Raw genomic sequence first — 19,635 nt, 5'->3', positions numbered from 1 at the left:
GTTTTGCTTTCCGAAGGCCAGTCCAGACAAAGTGGCCATGCCCTGATTCCAGGGCTAAGAAGAAAAAAATGGAGAAAGGAAAGTGGAGACCACCCCCCCCCAGATGGCCCAATTTATTACCAGCATGAAAGGACCCTGGTTGAAGACACCCTGGATATACTTAGAGCAGCCCTGTCCATCAGCAGCACCTATCTTGTGTACTTGAATTTAATTGCACTCAGAACACTCAGAAACAATAAATTAAATTCTGAGGTTTAGAACCACCTGCCTTTTCACCTCAAAGCCCCACTGCACCCCTAGGCCAAACACACCACCACCACCCCATTTACCGCTAGTAACCTTGGAGGTTTACTAGCCAGAGTTCCCTAATGCAGGATTGCCGTGGGAATTAAAGACGGGTGATCTAGGAATTCCTAGGCTTCCGAAGGTATGACTACCTTACTAGTCCAAGGTTTCCTGGATGGCTCAAGTCTCAAGGATTGGGTATCCTCTCTGAGAATATCTCCCAGCTTATCTCAGAGAAAAATTTACATATACTACAATACGTTTCCACTCCCACCTCCACCTGGGAGATCCTTGGACCTGCTGAACAGTTACTTTGTCTAGCTCTTTAAATTCTTCAAGTAGAGCTATTTCGAGGAAAGTAAAACTCCAAGAAGCCTTTTAAAAGTCACACTCCAGCCTCACATGCCCAGAGCAGGCATCAAGCAGGTACCAGGGGCATCTTCCATTACTTTATCCCGTAGTCCCCAAGCTGGTCCTCAGAACGTGACCCAACAAGCTAGAGCCATTTTAAAAGGATCTAAGTGAGAAGCCACAGTTGGAAACCCAGGCCCAGTGTTAGCCACCTCCAACTCACTGCTAATGTCATCTTTTTATATAAATCTGGAATTGTGGAAATGCCAATCTTTTCACAGAATTTCTCTCCAGGCTGGGAGAGTTTTAAATGTTCCCAAAGCATGCTGTCACCAGGACCTCACTTGCACTCCCATACATCAGGCCCCTCTGTCATTTAGAAATGTTAGAAACTTCCAGGACTGGAATCACTCAGTGGGACACTGTGAACCTGAAAGGCTATCAGAAGAGACGAAGCCCCGGAAAGACAAATATAGAAGAGCGTGGGTCAGGAGATTGAAGAAGCTGCCATAATCATGGGTAGCAACTATCTATGAGCATTCTCTTCCTCAAACCAGGCTTGGGGTAAGATAATGATACCTTGCCGAGCAACATGATTTTTAATACAATCTCTTAAGACTCTGGCTTCCTTATATTGTTCCAGGAACTGAGGGGCTATGACTATGTGGGGATGACCCTGGTACCCTACTTTTGTTACTCCTCTTATCCTTCCTGTCTATATCTGAGCAGCCAGTTAGGACAGAGGTAGATGTCAGTTGTGTCCATCTCTAAACTTGTTCAAATTATTTCTCAGGCCTACTCTTTCAGATGAGTAGTTCAGTACTTCTCAGCATTATACAAGCCAATTTTTGTTGTTGTTGTTGTTGTTGTTGCTGTTTTTAATTTTTTTATGTTTATTTACTTTTGAGAGAGAGAGACTGAGACAGAGCATGAGTGGGGGAGGGGCAGAGAAAGCCAGAGAGACAGAATCCAAAGCAGGCTCCAGGCTCTGAGCTGTCAGCACTGAGCCCATCGCAGGGCTGGAACTCATGAGCTGTGAGGTCATGGCCTGAGCCGAAGTCAGCCGCTCAACTGACTGACTCACCGAGGCACCCCAAGCCAACTTTTTTTTTTAAGAGGATCCAGACTATTTCACAACAAAAGTAGGTATAACTTTGAAATAAGTCAAACCACTAAGGGCAACAACCAATTCCCCCCCAAATTATAGATCTATCAGCTTACCCAACGAATAATCCATCTAAAACATGCTGAAGTTTGTTTTTTTTTAATGCAGATTGATGCTGTTAACTCTTATTTTTGTCCGTTCACAAGAGTTGTCTGTGGTCAGTCAAACAGCCTCCTGATGGATATGTGATTTCCAACAGAGTAAATAAAACAGAGATTGTTTGGTCCCTCCCATTTTCTTAGTACACTGCAGTTTACTCACTTGATTTAGTTTTGGGGACAAGCTAAGTTTATACATGCCTACAGAGGACAAAAGGATAAGCATTTTTCGGCACAGCAATGATATAGTTTTACTATCACAATAGAAGATAGGCCTTAAGAAACACATGACCATGCTGTTTAAGTATTGCCAGAAATAATAACTTTTCTAAAAACCAAAGCCATCATTACGAGAATATCCCAAACATTTTATCAGGTTTCACAACTAAGTTAAACCACCCATTCAAGTAAATGTTTAAAAAAATGCAAAACAATTCTTCAAAAACTTCATGACAATTCTCTGAGTATTGGCTTCCCTACAGGAGTGTGCATCAACAATATTCCTGTCCTCGGTTCCTCACATGGGACAAATCCACATCTGGGTAAACAATGCGGTCATAAAACATCAGCAGCAACTTCTCAGAAAGATAACACCTAAGTGTGACAAGTGTCACACATTTTACATTTCTAAAAGTGGAAGGTTTTGTTTTTTGACACCTTCCCATCCTGTTTTTTAGCAGTGAGGGAGAAGGTTCTATGCACTTCTACCTGGCCTGCCTTTGATATGGTTCCCCATCCCTGGTTACGCTAGAAAAGAATGCACTGATCCAGGAGCCAATTAGATGTGCAACATATCCATTTAAATAAAATTTTATTTAAATCATTAACCATTTAAATAAAATTTATGTATTAAGCACTCTGTACTCTGGGGAACAAGTAAATAAGAAGGAAATGATCTAAACCTCTAGGAACACTCAGGATCTAGAAAAGAGGAAAGGCAGATGCAAAGTGGAAAAACTGTGGCACAAAACAGATGTGATAAATAATACGATAGAGATGGGGAAAAAAGATAATCTAGGCATATGGGAGAGGGAGAAAGAAGAACCCCCAGTGGCATTGCCTTGGAGTAGATGGGGTAGTAAGGCAGGAATTCAGTAAGAGAATATGTGGAACATCCTTGTATTCTGCCCCCTTGATCCCCACAGCCACCCTGCTTTGACTCTCCTCCTAAAAATCAGTCACTGTTCTGGTCTGGGAATGAAGGGAGAGACAGAGGCAGAGAGAGAGAATCCAGAATTCTTGCTCACTTAGGACTAGGCTGGAGATTTGTTGAAGATAATAGCGCCCATAGGAATCTCTGAGGAGCCATACCCTTGGCACCTGGTCATCACCCATCTCCTCTGGCAGATTCCCCACTTCCCTCTTTCTTGCACTGTGTGCCAGTGCTAACTGGCCTGCTCACTCTCCCCCAGCATGTCTTCTCCTCACGCCCTTGAATCATTACATTCCTTCCACCTGAATGGCCCTTCTCTCTCAATCACCATATGCTTACGTTTCATGCAGGCATCAAGGTCTGGCTCAAATGTCATCTCCTCTGTGAAAAATATAAATTATACATACATACATACTACAAATTATTAAGAACACACTTCATTCTGGGAACACATTTACCTCCTCTAACTCTCATAACCACCATGGCAGGCAGGTGTTATTACACCCATTTTGTAGGCAAAGAAAGCAGGTTCAAAAGTGTAAGAGCACACAGCTACTCAGTGACAAGGCTGAAATTCAAGCCCGAGTCTACTAAACCCAGCTTCTGTTCCCTTGACCACAGCACTATTTTACCTCAAAATCCAGTGCTTTCAGCCCTGATCCCTTGATGCCCAGATCATGCCTCAGACCCATCACAAAGAATCTCTGGGGTAAAACTGTCTACATTTTAATGCAGGAAACTCTAGTGTAAACCCAGGACTGAGAACCACCATCTTACTTTATCTCCTTCACCTTCTCAAAGGTACCTCTTGCCCCCTCTGAATTCCCACACCACTCTGTTTCTACCTTCAATTATTCAATCATTCATTCAATCACTGATCCCTTACTGGGTACCAGTCACTACACAGAGCTCTGGGGATCAGCATGAAACAAGACCATACCTCCTGTCCTTGTGCAGCTGCTCTCCAGCAGAGGAGGCACTCCGTTAAATGTAATAACGGCAAAATGTGAAAAGCAAAACTTTAAAACTTTTGTGATTTGGGGACAGGGAGTGATTTCTTAAACCAGACACTAAAGGCATAAACCATAAATGGGAAACTGAACACTTGGACCTCATTTTTTTTTTTATTTTTACATTTTTTTTAATGTTTATTTATTTATTTATTTATTTAATATATGAAATTTACTGTCAGATTGGTTTCCATACAACGCCCAGTGCTCATCCCAAAAGGTGCCCTCCTCAATACCCATCACCCACCCTCCCCTCCCTCCCACCCCCCATCAACCCTCAGTTTGTTCTCAGTTTTTAACAGTCTCTTATGCTTTGGTTCTCTCCCACTCTAACCTCTTTTTTTTTTTTTTCTTCCCCTCCCCCATGGGTTTCTGTTACGTTTCTCAGGATCCACATAAGAGTGAAACCATATGGTATCTGTCTTTCTCTGTATGGCTTATTTCACTTAGCATCACACTCTCCAGTTCCATCCACGTTGCTACAAAGGGCCATATTTCATTCTTTCTCACTGCCACGTAGTACTCCATCATGTATATAAACCACAATTTCTTTATCCATTCATCAGTTGATAGACATTTAGGCTCTTTCCATAATTTGGCTATTGTTGAGAGTGCTGCTATAAACATTGGGGTACAAGTGCCCCTATGCATCAGTACTCCTGTATCCCTTGGATAAATTCCTAGCAGTGCTATTGCTGGGTCATAGGGTAGGTCTATTTTTAATTTTCTGAGGAACCTCCACACTGCTTTCCAGAGCGGCTGCACCAATTTGCATTCCCACCAACAGTGCAAGAGGGTTCCCGTTTCTCCACATCCTCTCCAGCATCTATAGTCTCCTGGTTTCTTCATTTTGGCCACTCTGACTGGCGTGAAGTGATATCTGAGTGTGGTTTTGATTTGTATTTCCCTGATGAGGAGCGACGTTGAACATCTTTTCATGTGCCTGTTGGCCATCCGGATGTCTTCTTTAGAGAAGTGTCTATTCATGTTTTCTGCCCATTTCTTCACTGGGTTATTTGTTTTTCGGGTGTGGAGTTTGGTGAGCTCTTTATAGATTTTGGATGCTAGCCCTTTGTCCGATATGTCATTTGCAAATATCTTTTCCCATTCCGTTGGTTGCCTTTTAGTTTTGTTGGTTGTTTCCTTTGCTGTGCAGAAGCTTTTTATCTTCATAAGGTCCCAGTAATTCACTTTTGCTTTTAATTCCCTTGCCTCTGGGGATGCGTCGAGTAAGAGATTGCTACAGCTGAGGTCAGAGAGGTCTTTTCCTGATTTTTCCTCTAGGGTTTTGATGGTTTCCTGTCTCACATTCAGGTCCTTTATCCATTTTGAGTTTATTTTTGTGAATGGTGTGAGAAAGTGGTCTAGTTTCAACCTTCTGCATGTTGCTGTCCAGTTCTCCCAGCACCATTTATTAAAGAGACTGTCTTTTTTCCATTGGATGTTCTTTCCTGCTTTGTCAAAGATTAGTTGGCCATACGTTTGTGGGTCTAGTTCTGGGGTTTCTATTCTATTCCATTGGTCTATGTGTCTGTTTTTATGCCAATACCATGCTGTCTTGATGATGACAGCTTTGTAGTACAGGCTAAAGTCTGGGATTGTGATGCCTCCTGCTTTGGTCTTCTTCTTCAAAATTACGTTGGCTATTCGGGGTCTTTTGTGGTTCCATATGAATTTTAGGATTGCTTGTTCTAGTTTCGAGAAGAATGCTGGTGCAATTTTGATTGGGATTGCATTGAATGTGTAGATAGCTTTGGGTAGTATTGACATTTTGACAATATTTATTCTTCCAATCCATGAGCAGGGAATGTCTTTCCATTTCTTTATATCTTCTTCAATTACCTGCATAAGCTTTCTATAGTTTTCAGCATACAGATCTTTTACATCTTTGGTTAGATTTATTCCTAGGTATTTTATGCTTCTTGGTGCAATTGTGAACGGGATCAGTTTCTTTATTTGTCTTTCTGTTGCTTCATTGTTAGTGTATAAGAATGCAACTGATTTCTGTACATTGATTTTGTATCCTGCGACTTTGCTGAATTCATGTATCAGTTCTAGCAGACTTTTGGTGGAGTCTATCGGATTTTCCATGTATAATATCATGTCATCTGCAAAATGCGAAAGCTTGACTTCATCTTTGCCAATTTTGATGCCTTTGATTTCCTTTTGTTGTCTGATTGCTGATGCTAGAACTTCCAGCACTATGTTAAACAACAGCGGTGAGAGTGGACATCCCTGCCGTGTTCCTGATCTCAGGGAAAAAGCTCTCAGTTTTTCCCTGTTGAGGATGATGTTAGCTGTGGGCTTTTCATAAATGGCTTTTATGATGTTTAAGTATGTTCCTTCTATCCCGACTTTCTCAAGGGTTTTTATTGAGAAAGGGTGCTGAATTTTGTCAAATGCCTTTTCTGCATCTATTGACAGGATTATATGGTTCTTATCTTTTCTTTTATTAATGTGATGTATCACGTTGATTGATTTGTGAATGTGGAACCAGCCCTGCATCCCAGGAATGAATCCCACTTGATCATGGTGAATAATTCTTTTTATATGCTGTTGAATTCGATTTGCTAGTATCTTATTGAGGATTTTTGCACCGATATTCATCAGGGATATTGGCCTGTAGTTCTCTTTTTTACTGGGTCTCTGTCTGGTTTAGGAATCAAAGTAATACTGGCTTCATAGAATGAGTCTGGAAGTTTTCCTTCCCTTTCTATTTCTTGGAATAGCTTGAGAAGGATAGGTATTATCTCTGCCTTAAACGTCTGGTAGAACTCCCCTGGGAAGCCATCTGGTCCTGGACTCTTATTTGTTGGGAGATTTTTGATAACCGATTCAATTTCTTCTCTGGTTATGGGTCTGTTCAAGCTTTCTATTTCCTCCTGATTGAGTTTTGGAAGAGTGTGGGTGTTTAGGAATTTTTCCATTTCTTCCAGGTTGTCCAATTTGTTGGCATATACTTTTTCATAGTATTCCCTGATAATTGTTTGTATCTCTGAGGGATTGGTTGTAATCATTCCATTTTCATTCATGATTTTATCTATTTGGGTCATCTCCCTTTTCTTTTTGAGAAGCCTGGCTAGAGGTTTGTCAATTTTGTTTATTTTTTCAAAAAACCAACTCTTGGTTGTGTTGATCTGCTCTACAGTTTTTTTAGATTCTATATTGTTTATTTCTGCTCTGATCTTTATTATTTCTCTTCTTCTGTTGGGTTTAGGCTGCCTTTGCTGTTCTGCTTCTATTTCCTTTAGGTGTGCTGTTAGATTTTGTATTTGGGATTTTTCTTGTTTCTTGAGATAGGCCTGGATTGCAATGTATTTTCCTCTCAGGACTGCCTTCGCTGCGTCCCAAAGCGTTTGGATTGTTGTATTTTCATTTTTGTTTGTTTCCATATATTTTTTAATTTCTTCTCTAATTATGACCTCCCAGACGCTAAGTCGCGCTTGCTGTCAGAACACAGTCCGTCCGGCCCCTCCGCTTTTGCCAGCCAGACTCGGGGGCTCTGCTTGGCCGCGAACCGCCCCTCCGCCCCGGCTCCCTCCCGCCAGTCCGTGGAGCGCGCATCGCCTCGCCGCCCTTCCTACCCTCTTCCGTGGGCCTCTCGTCTGCGCTCGGCTCCGGAGACTCCGTTCTGCTAATCCTCTGGCGGTTTTCTGGGTTCTTTAGGCAGGTGTAGGTGGAATCTAAGTGATCAGCAGGACGCGCGGTGAGCCCAGCGTCCTCCTACGCCGCCATCTTCCCTCCCTCAACCTTCGACCTCATTTTGAATGTTAAACTTTTTCATTAAGAGATACCATTAAAAAGTGGAAAGGCAAGCCACAAACCGGGGTATAAAATTTGCAACATATACATTTCACCAAAGATTAGTATTCAAAATATAAAGAACTCCTACAAATACTTTTTTAAAAATCCAGCAAGAAAAAGCAGATGCATTTCATAGAAAAGTAAATATAAATGACTAGAAACATTGGAAAAGATGATCCATCTCATTAAAAAATTAGAGAAATGGGGGGGTGCGCCTCGGTGGCTCAGTCGGTTGAGTGTCCGACTCTTGATTTCAGCTCAAGTCATGATCCCAGGGTCATGGAATCAAGCTCTGTGGGGAGCCTGCTTAAGATTTTCTCTCTCTCTCTCTCTCTCTCTCTCTCTCTCTCTCTCTCTCGGCGCCTGGGTGGCTCAGTCGGTTAAGCGTCCGACTTCAGCTCAGGTCATGATCTCACAGTCCGTGGGTTCAAGCCCCGCGTCGGGCTCTGTGCTGACAGCTCAGAGCCTGGAGCCTGTTTCAGATTCTGTGTCTCCCTCTTTCTCTGACCCTCCCCTGTTCATGCTCTCTCTCTGTCTCAAAAATAAATAAATGTTAAAAAAAAAAAAAAAAAGATTCTCTCTCTCTCTCTCTCCCTCTGACACTCCCCTGCTCAGGCTCACATTCTCTCTCTCTTTCTCTCTCTCTCTCTCTCCCTCTCTCTAAAACAGACAAAAAAATTTAATAGAGAAATGGAAATTAAAGCATAGTAAGATACCATTTTACACCAAATAGACTGTTAAAATTCTTAAAGTTTGGCTATACCAAGTGTTGCCAAAAACATGGAGTGATGGGGATGTTGAGATACTGCTAGTGGGTATGTAAATCATAATGCAAACAACTGCAATACAATGTAATAAGTATATATTAGGTGGAGCAGGAAGTGACTAGGACATATGGCAGGTGGGGCAGGAAAAAACCTGTGAAGGCTGGGATGTAAGGGATGAATAACAGTCACCCAGCCAAAGGAAGGGAAGGGTGTTCCAAATAGAAGAAGGGTGAGCATAATACATTCACGGCCAAAAAGAGGGATGGGCAAGAGCCAAGTCAAGAGGGCTAGAAACTGTGTCCAGGAGCTTGGACTCTAAGAGCCATGGGAAATTCGTGAAGGGTCTCAAAGAAGGGCATAACATTCATTCCTTCATTCAACAAAAAGTCACTGGTACTTGCCAAAGGGCAGGTCCCACATAGGCTCTGGCTCCACATGACTGCATCTGTTCTAGAAATATCACTCTGGCTGTAGGAGAACAGGTTGGAGGGTCACAAAAGTAGAAGCAGGGAGACTACTGAGGAAGTGAGCTGGAGGTTGTCATCTGGACTGGGGAGCAACAGAAGCAGAGGATGTAAATGCATGGAGACATGAGTACTTGGGAAGTGAAAGGAACCAAGCATGGTGGTTGTTAGACATGAGGTTGGAGTGGTGAAGAAAATAAAGGGCTCAAGGTGATGCTCTAGGTATCTGGGGGGATGGTGAGACTTTCACAGGCTAGGAACCAAACAGGAGGGTAGGAAGTGGACAATAGTTGCAGTTTGGCATAGTTAAGGGGTTAACAGAAGAAGACTAGATGGGAGACTGGGAAAGGAGTGGCCAAAGGAAACCATAGTGGTATTGCAGAAACTGGGGCAAGAGGGGATTGTGGCTTAAGAAGAAAATGATCAGTAGTGTGAAATGATGCTGCCAGTCAAGGGTTTTGGGTTTTTTTTGTTTTTTTTTGTTGTTGTTGTTGTTTTTAGGGAAAAAAAGACTCAAAGTGATCAATGACTGTGGGGACAAGGATGACCTTCATCAGAGAAGTTTTGATCCAGTAGAGGGAGGAAGCAAATGTGTTGAGGGCTGAGGAGTAGGAGGAAAAACAAGTGAAGGCACTTTTTGAAGAGAAACAAAGCAGTTTTGTTTTGTTTTGTTTTGTTTTGTTTTGTTTTGATTTCAATAAGCAAGGCATGAGAGGCTCTGGTGAGAAGGAGCCAGTAGAGAGTAAAAGGTTGAACATGAGGGAGAGAGAGATCCCAAAACAGCAAGATCCTTGAGAAGATGGGTATTCCATTTCAACCCTAATTGGGTGTACTTCAATTCAGTTCTAGCAGTAACCACCCAGAGTTAGTGCAGACTCCACAAGTTAAAGGACATGGTCCCCAGTAAGACTGTCCTGACCTCAGGTGCCAGTGGCACTTCAAGGGCCCCCAGGGCACACATACTTCCGACTGACTGGCTATAAATTCAGAAGATCCCAAGACCCCCTTGGGTTTTATAATTCGTTAGAAAGAGTTACAGAATTCAGGAAAGTGCTGTTATCATTACTATTTTATTACATAGGATACAAATCAGGGGGACCAGCCAAATGCCAAAATACAGAGGGAAAGGTCTGGGAGGGAACAGAAAGCTTCCCTGCCCTCTCCATGTGGAGTCAGGATGCATCAGACTCCCAGCACATGGTTGTGTTCAACAACAAGGAGGCTTCTCCGAGCTCAGCATCTAGAGTTTCTCTGGGATTTCATTATGGAAGCATGTTTGATTAAATCATTGGCCACATGACTGAAGTCAATCTTCAGTCCCCCTCTCCTGCCCTCCCAGGAGGCTGGGAGGAAGAGTTGACTGGTATCATCGTGTGGCTCAAAGCCCCAATCTTCTAATCACGTGATTGATATTTCTGGACACTAGCTTCCATCCTGACGTTATCTAGGGGCTCTGCCAAGAGTCAGAAACTTCAAGGGTTTCAAAAATTCCTTAACAGGTATCTAGGGAAAAAACAAGATAAACTCTTTATCATACAACAGTGGGTCAGGAGGTTCCAGGCCTGGGTGGAAGGATAAAAAACCTCTCCCACTCCAGTAATAAGAGAACAGATTGCTGGGTTGGGTGGGATGCAGGCTGGAAGCATGATAGGAAATGCTGGAGGAGCTCTCCTGGGGGTGTCTATTTTCAAGGACTAAGTATGAGGGGGAGAGGTGGGATCAGGATTTGAGGTCAATGGTGAGAATTTGAAATCATTGCTGTGAGAGCTTTGTATGACTGACAGACAATGTGAGAGCCTATGCATCCAGGTGGCAGTCATCCGTGAGGCTAGGTGGTTGTCTTCAACAGCCTCCAGCAGCCCCAGTAGAGATGCAGAAGAAACAGACCATCAATACAACCAGGCCTGGGGTTTTGCCTAGGAAGTATTAGGGAAGAGAAAGGGAAAGGCTGCTGAGAAGACCAGCAAGAAAATGGTTGAACAGATGGAGCACAGAAACTAAACTGGTTGAATAAGGAAGCAAAAGCAGAAAGACAGATAGAGAGGGAGGATATCTGTGGTCTAGTGGTCCTGATAAGGGTGAATAATTGGCACTTTGAGAGTATGGGAGTGAGAAACAGGAAGGCTGTGGTCAGAAAGAAGGATGTCTGTGTGTATGATTGCCTACATGGAGTCTTTCTAAGAGGTGCAAAGCCTTGGGGGTGGCAAAAAGGGGTGCCTCTTCTCAGCACCTCCTATTAATTTCTTGTACTCAAGATAAGTTCCCTGAAGAGAGGTACCTATATTTAATTCATCTTCGTATTCCTAGTAATACTGAAAATACTATATGGAAGGCAATTATACTTTTTGGGAACAGAGGATGCTGGAAAATTCATGGTGAGCTCACTGCAGGGGGCTCCATTTGGACAGCAGCCTCAAGGAACTAATGAAACAAAGAGACAGTGATGCTGACTGGGGAACAAGATTCCCCCTCCCTACTACAACCCCAGACCAAGTGAGCTCTTTATGAATGAATGTTGCCAGTTAACACTTTCCAGTCTTAATGCACACATACACACACATAACCAGTGATCCCTGTTGGATTATCACTACTATCAGAGATTTGATGTCAACAGTGAAAAGGAGGCCACTCTCATTAGGAAGAGAAGAAAGAAGGAGGAAGGGAGGCAAACTAGTATTTCCTGTGTGTTGACAATGGTCCCTCTCTGTTAGATGCTTTCACATATGGGACCGTGTTTATCTTTATAACAACCCTGAGAGATAGATCTTCATTTTAAACATAAGGACATCAGGCCAGGAAGATGAGTGACTTTCAGGGATAAGGCTATGAGGGCAGAGGCTAATTCTCTTCAGTCTTTTTGACTCACCCACTGACTATCTCCTAGAACCCAACATTCAGTGATAATTCCACCCATTAGTTGAGTGCTCATCACAAGCAAGGTGTCATAGGAGGAGAGGGAGTTGATTTTGTCATGGCTCTCTAGGAGCTTAAAGACCAGAGGGGAAGGTCACATGTGTTCCCAAACAGTCACACTCAAAGCAGCTCCCTAATATTAATTGGGGGAGACTAAAGTGAAAAGTCCTGTTCTGGGTATTGACATGGTGAGTTTGTTTGCTTATTTTCAGGATTGCTTTCTTTTGACTAGCACTTAGAAGAAGTAAGAGCAGGGGAGCCTGGGTGGCTCAATTGACTAAGAGCCTGACTTTGGCTCAGGTCATGACTTCATGGTTCGTGGGTTCAAGCCTCACATTGGGCTCCCTTCTGTCAGTGCAGAGCCCACTTTGGATCCTCTGTCTCCCTCTCTCTGACTCTCCCCTACATGTTCTCTCTCTCTAAAATAAGTGCACATTAAAAGAAGAAGAAGAAGAAGAAGAAGAAGAAGAAGAAGAAGAAGAAGAAGAAGAAGAAGAAGAAGAAGAAGAAGAAGAAGGGCAAATTTCCCTGTCCAGCAAACAAAGAGAGACTGAGGTGAATCCTACTGTATCCTTGATACTTGAAAATAGTGTCTCCTGGGGAGCCTGGGTGGCTCAGTCGGTTAAGGATCTGATTTCGGCTCAGGTCATGATCTCACAGTCCGTGAGTTCGAGCCCCATGTCGGGTTCTGTGCTGACAGCTCAGAGCCTGGAGCCTGCTTCGGATTCTGTGTCTCCTTCTCTCTGACCCTCCCCCGTTCATGCTCTTTCTCTATCTCAAAAATAAATAAAAATTTTTTTTAAATTTAAATAAATAAATAAAATAGTGTCTCCTAAGAAATCAATCTCAGGAAAGAGGGAGTCCAGGAACTTACCAAAGTTCACAAAATCTGGCTGATTCCTGAGATCTGGTTGTCCACAAGATAATGTAAGAGCTAAGTGGTCTGACAGTCAAACAATCTGTGTTAAAGCCAGCAAGACTGCTGTGGGTTCAGAGAAAACATTGTGGTCTTATTCCCCTTTCCCTTCATCTCCACTCATACCGACCTAGTCCCCTGGTCCACGGAGCCATTTGTAGTAAGGTAATCAGGCAGGGGCCAACTCCCACTGTCAGGACTAGTTGAGCAAGTTCCTGAAGAATGTGGCCCTTGGCTGAGATTTCAGTCCTGGGCTTCCCCAGGAGCACAGTGTAACATCCTGCCCTCTCTCTTACTGAACACCCCTGTGGGGAAAACTCCAGGCGGAAATTGGGCACCTACATGGGAGTCTGCAACTTCCCCAGTCTGTGGCTTGACCCTCGGCTAGACTCATTCTTCATCAACAAACTGACTTCGGTAGCTCAATAGGAGAGATCCGAGCAAGAGTTCTTGGGTGCCTTAAGGCCACGTGGAGTAGAACCCTGTTGGGCAAGGTCATTCTCTGAACTGAACAAGCAATTTCAGATGGAACTCCCAAGAGGAAGTAAGAAGTGAGAAAGGGCAGGGAACCTACCCACTCAGCCAGAGCAGGCAAATCCACCAGGCAGGAGCCAGGGACACAAACCGCCCACCCAAAGACACTGAACTGAATGACTCTAATATTTCAGGGCCTGCATCCTTTGGAAAATCTGGGGTGAAACCTAAGACAGGAGCCAGCTGGTTCATTTGACCAATCTCCACTCAAAAGTTCTTAATCCTCCACCCTGGCCTGGGACACAAGAGGAACAAGGCAGCAGGGGTATGCTCCAATTGTGGCCACAGGCTAGTGGAGCAGTCTGCCAGCAAACAACAGATGAGAAATCATTTCAGACAGTAAGAAGCAAATACACAGGAGTAATGTGCTAATGAGTAGCTAGAACTTTTTTTTTGGTGTAGAGTCCCGTTCGTTTATTTTTGGTTTTGTTTCCCTTAACTGAGGAGACATATCCATAAATATACTGCCGAAGCCCATAGCTAAGAGACCACTACCTGTTTTCTTTGAGGAGCTTTATGGCTTTGGGTCCCACATTTAGGTCTTCAATCCATGTTGAGTTCATTTTTGTGTATGGTGTAATAAAATGGTCCGGCTTCATTCTTTTGCATGTAGCCACCCAGTTTTATAAAAAATGTGGTATCTATTATATATATTTAAAATATCATAAATGTATATGTTTATTATACGTAATATACATGATGAAATATTACTCAGCCATAAAAAAGAATGAGATCTTGCCATTTGCAACAACAAAGATTGACATAGAGGATACTATGCTAAGTGAAATAAGTCAGAAAGAGAAAGACAAATACCATATGATGTCATTTATGTTCATATGTGGAATCTAAAAAATAAAACAAACAAAAAATGGAAGCAGACTTGTAAATACAGAGAACTAACTGGCTGCCAGAAGGAAAGGGGTTGTGGGGCTGGGTGAGATAGATGAAGGGGATTAAGAGGTACAAACTTCCAGGTATAAAATAAGTTAAGTCACCCATGGGGGAAGGGAAGGGGAAAAAAAATAGTTACAAACAGAGAGGGAGAGAGGCAAACCATAAGAGACTCTTAAATACAGAAAACAAACTGAGGGTTGATGCGGGGGAGCCGGGGAGAGGGGAAAATGGGTGATGGGCATTGAGGAGGCACTTGTTGGAATGAGCACTGGGTGTTATACATGAGCGATTAATCACAGGAATCTACTCCCAAAACCAAGAGCACACTCTATACACTGTACGTTAGCCAATTTGACAATAAATTATATTCTAAAAATATTAGATAGATAGATAGATAGATAGATAGATAGATAGATAGATAGATAAAGTCACAAGGATGGAAAGTACAGCATAGGGTTCATGGTAATATTAAAAAACATTGTATGGTGATAGGTGGTAACTACACTTACCACGGTGAGCATTACATAATGTATAGAATTGTCAGATCACTGTGTCGTACCCCTGAAACTAATAACATTGTATGCTGCCTATACATACCATCGTAATTAAAAAAAAAAAAAAAAAAAAAAGATGGCTGGAACTGGAGACAGAGGATGAGACTTGGGGGTCAAAGGAGATCTTGATGAGAAAAACATAAACCAACTTGCCCTCAAGAGGAAGAGGGCTGAGAGATTAAAGAAAGTGCCATCAGGGCTGGCTGTGTGAGCCTCAGAAGGGCCTCAGAGAAGGAGACCCCACCTAAACTAACTAATGACAGCGCAATGGGGCATGCTGAGGTCATGGACTTCTGCCCCAAACTCGGAGACATGGGGGTAGCCTATCCCCTAAAGAGGGGCACCTAGGGTCCATCACAAACATAGCTATGAACCCCATGCTCCCTAGTCCACAAGCATCCTGCAACCAGAGACGTGGACAGGCCCCAGCAGGAGGCAAACAATACCAGCCACGTGGACTAGCCAAGAGTGAACCACCCAGGCACTCAAAGCCCTCCCATTATTCCCCAATGCCCTCACAGAACCACTCCTCTTCAGATCATGTCTGGATGTAGAGACCCCAGTAACCATTTCCTTAGGCCTCCCTTTGCACAGTACAAACCTGCCAGATGCCCTGCTGAAGCAGACATCCAGGGAGAGGGAAGGTGAAGTTGGGCTCCTGGATGGGGGAAGGCCAGTGGTGAGGATTCTGTACAGGCAGACAAAATTTCCCTTCTTCTCTTCTAGGTTTGTTAGCTGGTCTAATAATTAAATTGCTATAAGACAGATTAACGGAAGAAAAGCAAATTTAATTTCATTTGCATAGAGGCCCCATAAAAATATGAGACCCAAAGCAGTCAAGCAATGGAGCCATTCTGAGCTAGGGAAAAGACTAGGGGCCTGGGGCTTCAGAGGGAAGGAGGACAATTCGCACGCAGATAAGATGTGTGGTAATCAGATGTTTGCCCTCTGAAGCAGAAAAGTCTTACAGATAAAACTTATCTCTGGTAATAGCCCTCTTTCTGGTACAGGCCCCTTATCTAAATTATTTTAGGTAGTTTAGGTATTTTAGGGAGAGGTAATAAGCTGGGTTTTGAGTCTGATTGCCTTCAGCTCAAAATAATCCACATGCCAAAGTAGTACATTTTGAATAACACATTCTATTTCAATTCATTAACCACTTACAACACGCCCAGGTTTCATAGGGGTCAAATATGCCTTATGCCTAATTATGAGGACAGAAATGCATCCCCAGTGATCACCTTCTAAGACTCCCAAGGACACTGTCTCAGAATCTCCCTCCGATCTCCACCTCAGTTTGCCACACTCACACTGCTGCTGGTGACATTCACTCATTCATTCATTCATTCATTCAAGTCAATCGAATTGTACTGAGCACCGGCTACCTGCTAGGCGCTGCTCTAGTGTCTGGGGATACTACAGTGCGCAAAGGCACCCAGCCCCTGACCTTGGGGACCATTCATGAGGTGGCTGCACTGCTGGGCACACAATGCCTCCTAACTGCTCCTGTCCTGTCAGCTCTGGAGAAGGTATATGGCCCTCCTCTAAATCTCTGAGACCACCTTCCTGCCTTCAATGAGGCTTTTCTGAAGGCTTGAGGATGAAAGAAGGGGAGTAAAATTGCCACGCGCAGTGTGGCTACCTCCAGGCCCACAGTCCAGGGCCTCCTTCCTTGCCTCACTCTTAGAGTCTCTCACTGTGGTAGGAACCAGCTCACCCCCACTTCCCCTGCCCCTACCCCCCACGATGGGTTCCAGGCAGGTCCAAGGCTCAGAGTCCTCGCCCCAGCTGCCAGATGCCTAAGATTTACCCCATACGCACCAGGGCCCTCCTCCTGCCCCAGCGTGCCTTCTCCCCAGGATGTCTGACAGTAGGTATCCATTCCTTTCAGGGCTCCAAGCCAGAGAGCAACAACGACCACATGGAGACCCCAGTCCACAGCCCCGTTTGCCAAGGTCAGCCTACTTCTTTCTTACAGTCCCTGGTCCAAAGTGAGGAGACACTCACCACTCACCTCATGCCTTTCCTGGTGCTTTCAGGTCCTCACTTTGCTCTGCAGTGAACAATCCCTCCAACATGAACCCACAATTTCCCAAACACCATCTCAGTGTGCAGCCCAGAGCACTCTCAGTTCACCGAGAGCCAAACCATGTTTCTCCCCCTCCTCTGACCTGGCCATGTCCCTAAGTGCATGTAGAGGAAAGGGCAGATGACCCCTCCATGGCAGCTTATACACCTCACAACACCTGCCATATTCTGCCTTAAATCGTAGGCATTTGCAAAAATTCCTTGAGGACAAGTACCATGGCTTGTATAGTTTTGTTCTCCTTCCTCTGTGCACCCATAGCACACATGCACCACGAACACAACTTACATGGTGCCTGGTGGGATGAATGATGGAAGTCATTCCAAAAGCTACTTACCCTGACTTGTCATCACCTCTGATTTCATCTTTCTGGATCTCCCACATTCCCAGAGTAATTGGGAAAAGTCCTAAAGAAACACCTGAAAATTGCCTTTTGGGTAAAATGGGAGTGTCTCTCCAGAAATGTACCTCCCAGGCATTTGTGATGAAACATGGAACAGAACACCATCTCTTCCTGGTAATAGTGACAGCTCCTGTCACCTCCCTGTCCCAGAAGACCTCATAAAGAGCTCAGGATTCCCCAGAAAAGTAGATGGACACCGTTCTGACTCAAGCCAGGGTAGCAAGGTGTTCACTGTGCCTTTGCAGAAGGAACTAAACTTTTCCAGGAGGACAACATCCCCGATCAGGCCCAGATCAGGCCGACCTGCTGTCTCTGCTTATCAACAAGGCTGCTGACTGAGGAGCTCATTCTGAGCTGGACATTGTGCTTCTGGTGAGTCTCTGTTTTTAATCCAGGATATTCTTTTCTAAGGAAGTACTTTCTTGTCAGAGGAAGCTAGCTCAAGATGGAAGCCATGAGAGTGGCAGCATGATCACTCCTGGCTTTCATTCATTTGGTCAGCCAACATTCGTGAAGCACTGTCATGTGCAAGGCATGGAAATGAGAGCTATAATCCAAGCCCTGCAACAGGTATGTTAATAGTAAGGGAGGTGAGCAAATAAAGCATGATGACGGAGGTTTGTGGAGGGTGTTAGAGGCTCACGGCACAGAGGAAGGACACCCACCATTTAGCTTGGGAAGGGGCATGTTATGGAGGAGGTAAAGTATGAACTGAGTCTTGAAGGGTCAGACGATGGACAAACTACAAAGAGGAGACGGAGGTTCCAGGTTGTGCGAAAGCACAGAAGCTAGAAAGAATATTGCATTCAAGGGACTACAAATAGTTTGGTAAGGTTAAAGTGTGGGGTAGGAGAGGAGAGCAGAGGATTCCATGGTGGACCTTGCCTGGCATGCTCTGGTGCTTGGACTCATTCACAAAGGAGATAGGGAGCCAGTGATGAAATGTGAGCAAGGGCTTGATGTCACCAGATTTGCTTTGTGGAGATATATATCCCTGTGGCTGGTGTACAAGAAATGAATGGATGGATGGAGCTTCCATGGCAGCAATCAAACCAATTAGGAGATGATTTAAATGCCCTAGGTAAGAAGGGAGAAGGGTTTGAATTGACAATGGAGTATGAAGATGGAGAGAAATCTACAGATCCCAGGCAGTCAGGAAGTGCTCAAAAAAAAGACCTATTCAAACAGCTGATGGTGGTTGATGAATGAATGGATGGGTGAGTCCTTGGGTTGCAGTGACTGGGATACTTTCTGGTGAAATGGCTCATCCAGTGAGAAAGGCAGTGGGGCAGGGGGGTAGTGAAGGGCTTCTCCTTTGTACTTTAAATGTTTGTATTATTTGAAACTCTGAAAATGAGCATGTATATTAACAAAAAGCCTGAGAAGGATGTTTTGTAAATCACTACTAGTTCTAACATACAACTTTCTGCTTGCACATCATCAGTTAACTTTGATAGATCATTTCTAGAACTATCATATCAAACATCCTCCCTTGTGAAAACCTACTTTGAAAAATGGGTCATGTGAGGCAGCCTCATAGATTCATTACTACATGCTGGAAGATTTTCCAACCCTCTAATGCCACGGAGAAAAAGGAAACCCAAGTCAGAGGTTGGTGAATTCTGGAATACCTATCCATTATATTGGAGTTTGGGCAGAATGTTTATAATACCTTTATACAATCAGACTTCCTCATTCCACATTGCTTAGTAATTAGGGGAGATCAACCATCTAGAATCTGGGCCCCAGACTGGACCATTGAACCCAACAAATCCTGAGTGGCTTGACTAGGAACTTCCTATTTCCAGAAGATAGAAAACTCAGTTACAGCCAACAAGGAGGAAGTGATTGGAGAAGCGAAATTAACTGAACCCTGGAAGGAAATGGCCAAATCACCTTCAATTATGTAATAACCAGCAAGTAGAATACACACACCCCAGGCAGTTTAGGAGAGAAGAATTTCATCATAATTTTAGGAGCAAAGTATTTGTAAGCATTATTTTTTTTTAAGCTGATGATTCCAAGGGTAGTAATCCTAAAGGGATTTTTTTTTTTTTGAGAGTGCTATAACAAAGTCTTGAGGAGATAGGAAAAGACAAAAGAAATCAAACAACAGAGCTGACAGGAGCAGGTGAGAAAGTGAAAAGGAATAAGGAAGAAACTCAGAAAAGGGAAGAGAGAGAAATAAACACCCAGTTCGCAAAGTCCCAGGGCGACCCTGAGAGAAGGAGAAAGAAG

General features: G+C 43.8%; 1 protein-coding gene across 8 annotated transcripts in view; it reads right to left on the bottom strand.

Moving 5' to 3' along the window:
- LOC131484750 (interleukin-36 gamma-like) overlaps nucleotides 1-19,635 on the bottom strand; it is a 174,764-nt gene that overhangs the window by 70,411 nt on the left and 84,718 nt on the right. For 3 of the 8 annotated variants that reach the window (XM_058683332.1, XM_058683330.1, XM_058683334.1), the window contains one exon: nucleotides 15,510-15,663. The exons of the other annotated variants lie outside the window; for them this stretch is intronic. The gene's annotated coding sequence lies outside the window, so the exon portion shown is untranslated. The remainder of the gene's footprint in view (nucleotides 1-15,509; nucleotides 15,664-19,635) is intronic. 8 annotated transcript variants of the gene reach the window in all.

The sequence above is a fragment of the Neofelis nebulosa genome, chromosome 9 (genome assembly GCF_028018385.1).
Source record: "Neofelis nebulosa isolate mNeoNeb1 chromosome 9, mNeoNeb1.pri, whole genome shotgun sequence".
NCBI lineage: Eukaryota > Metazoa > Chordata > Mammalia > Carnivora > Felidae > Neofelis > Neofelis nebulosa.
The sequence above is the reverse complement of the archived record's forward strand: the minus strand, read 5'-3'. Positions and strand labels throughout refer to the sequence as shown.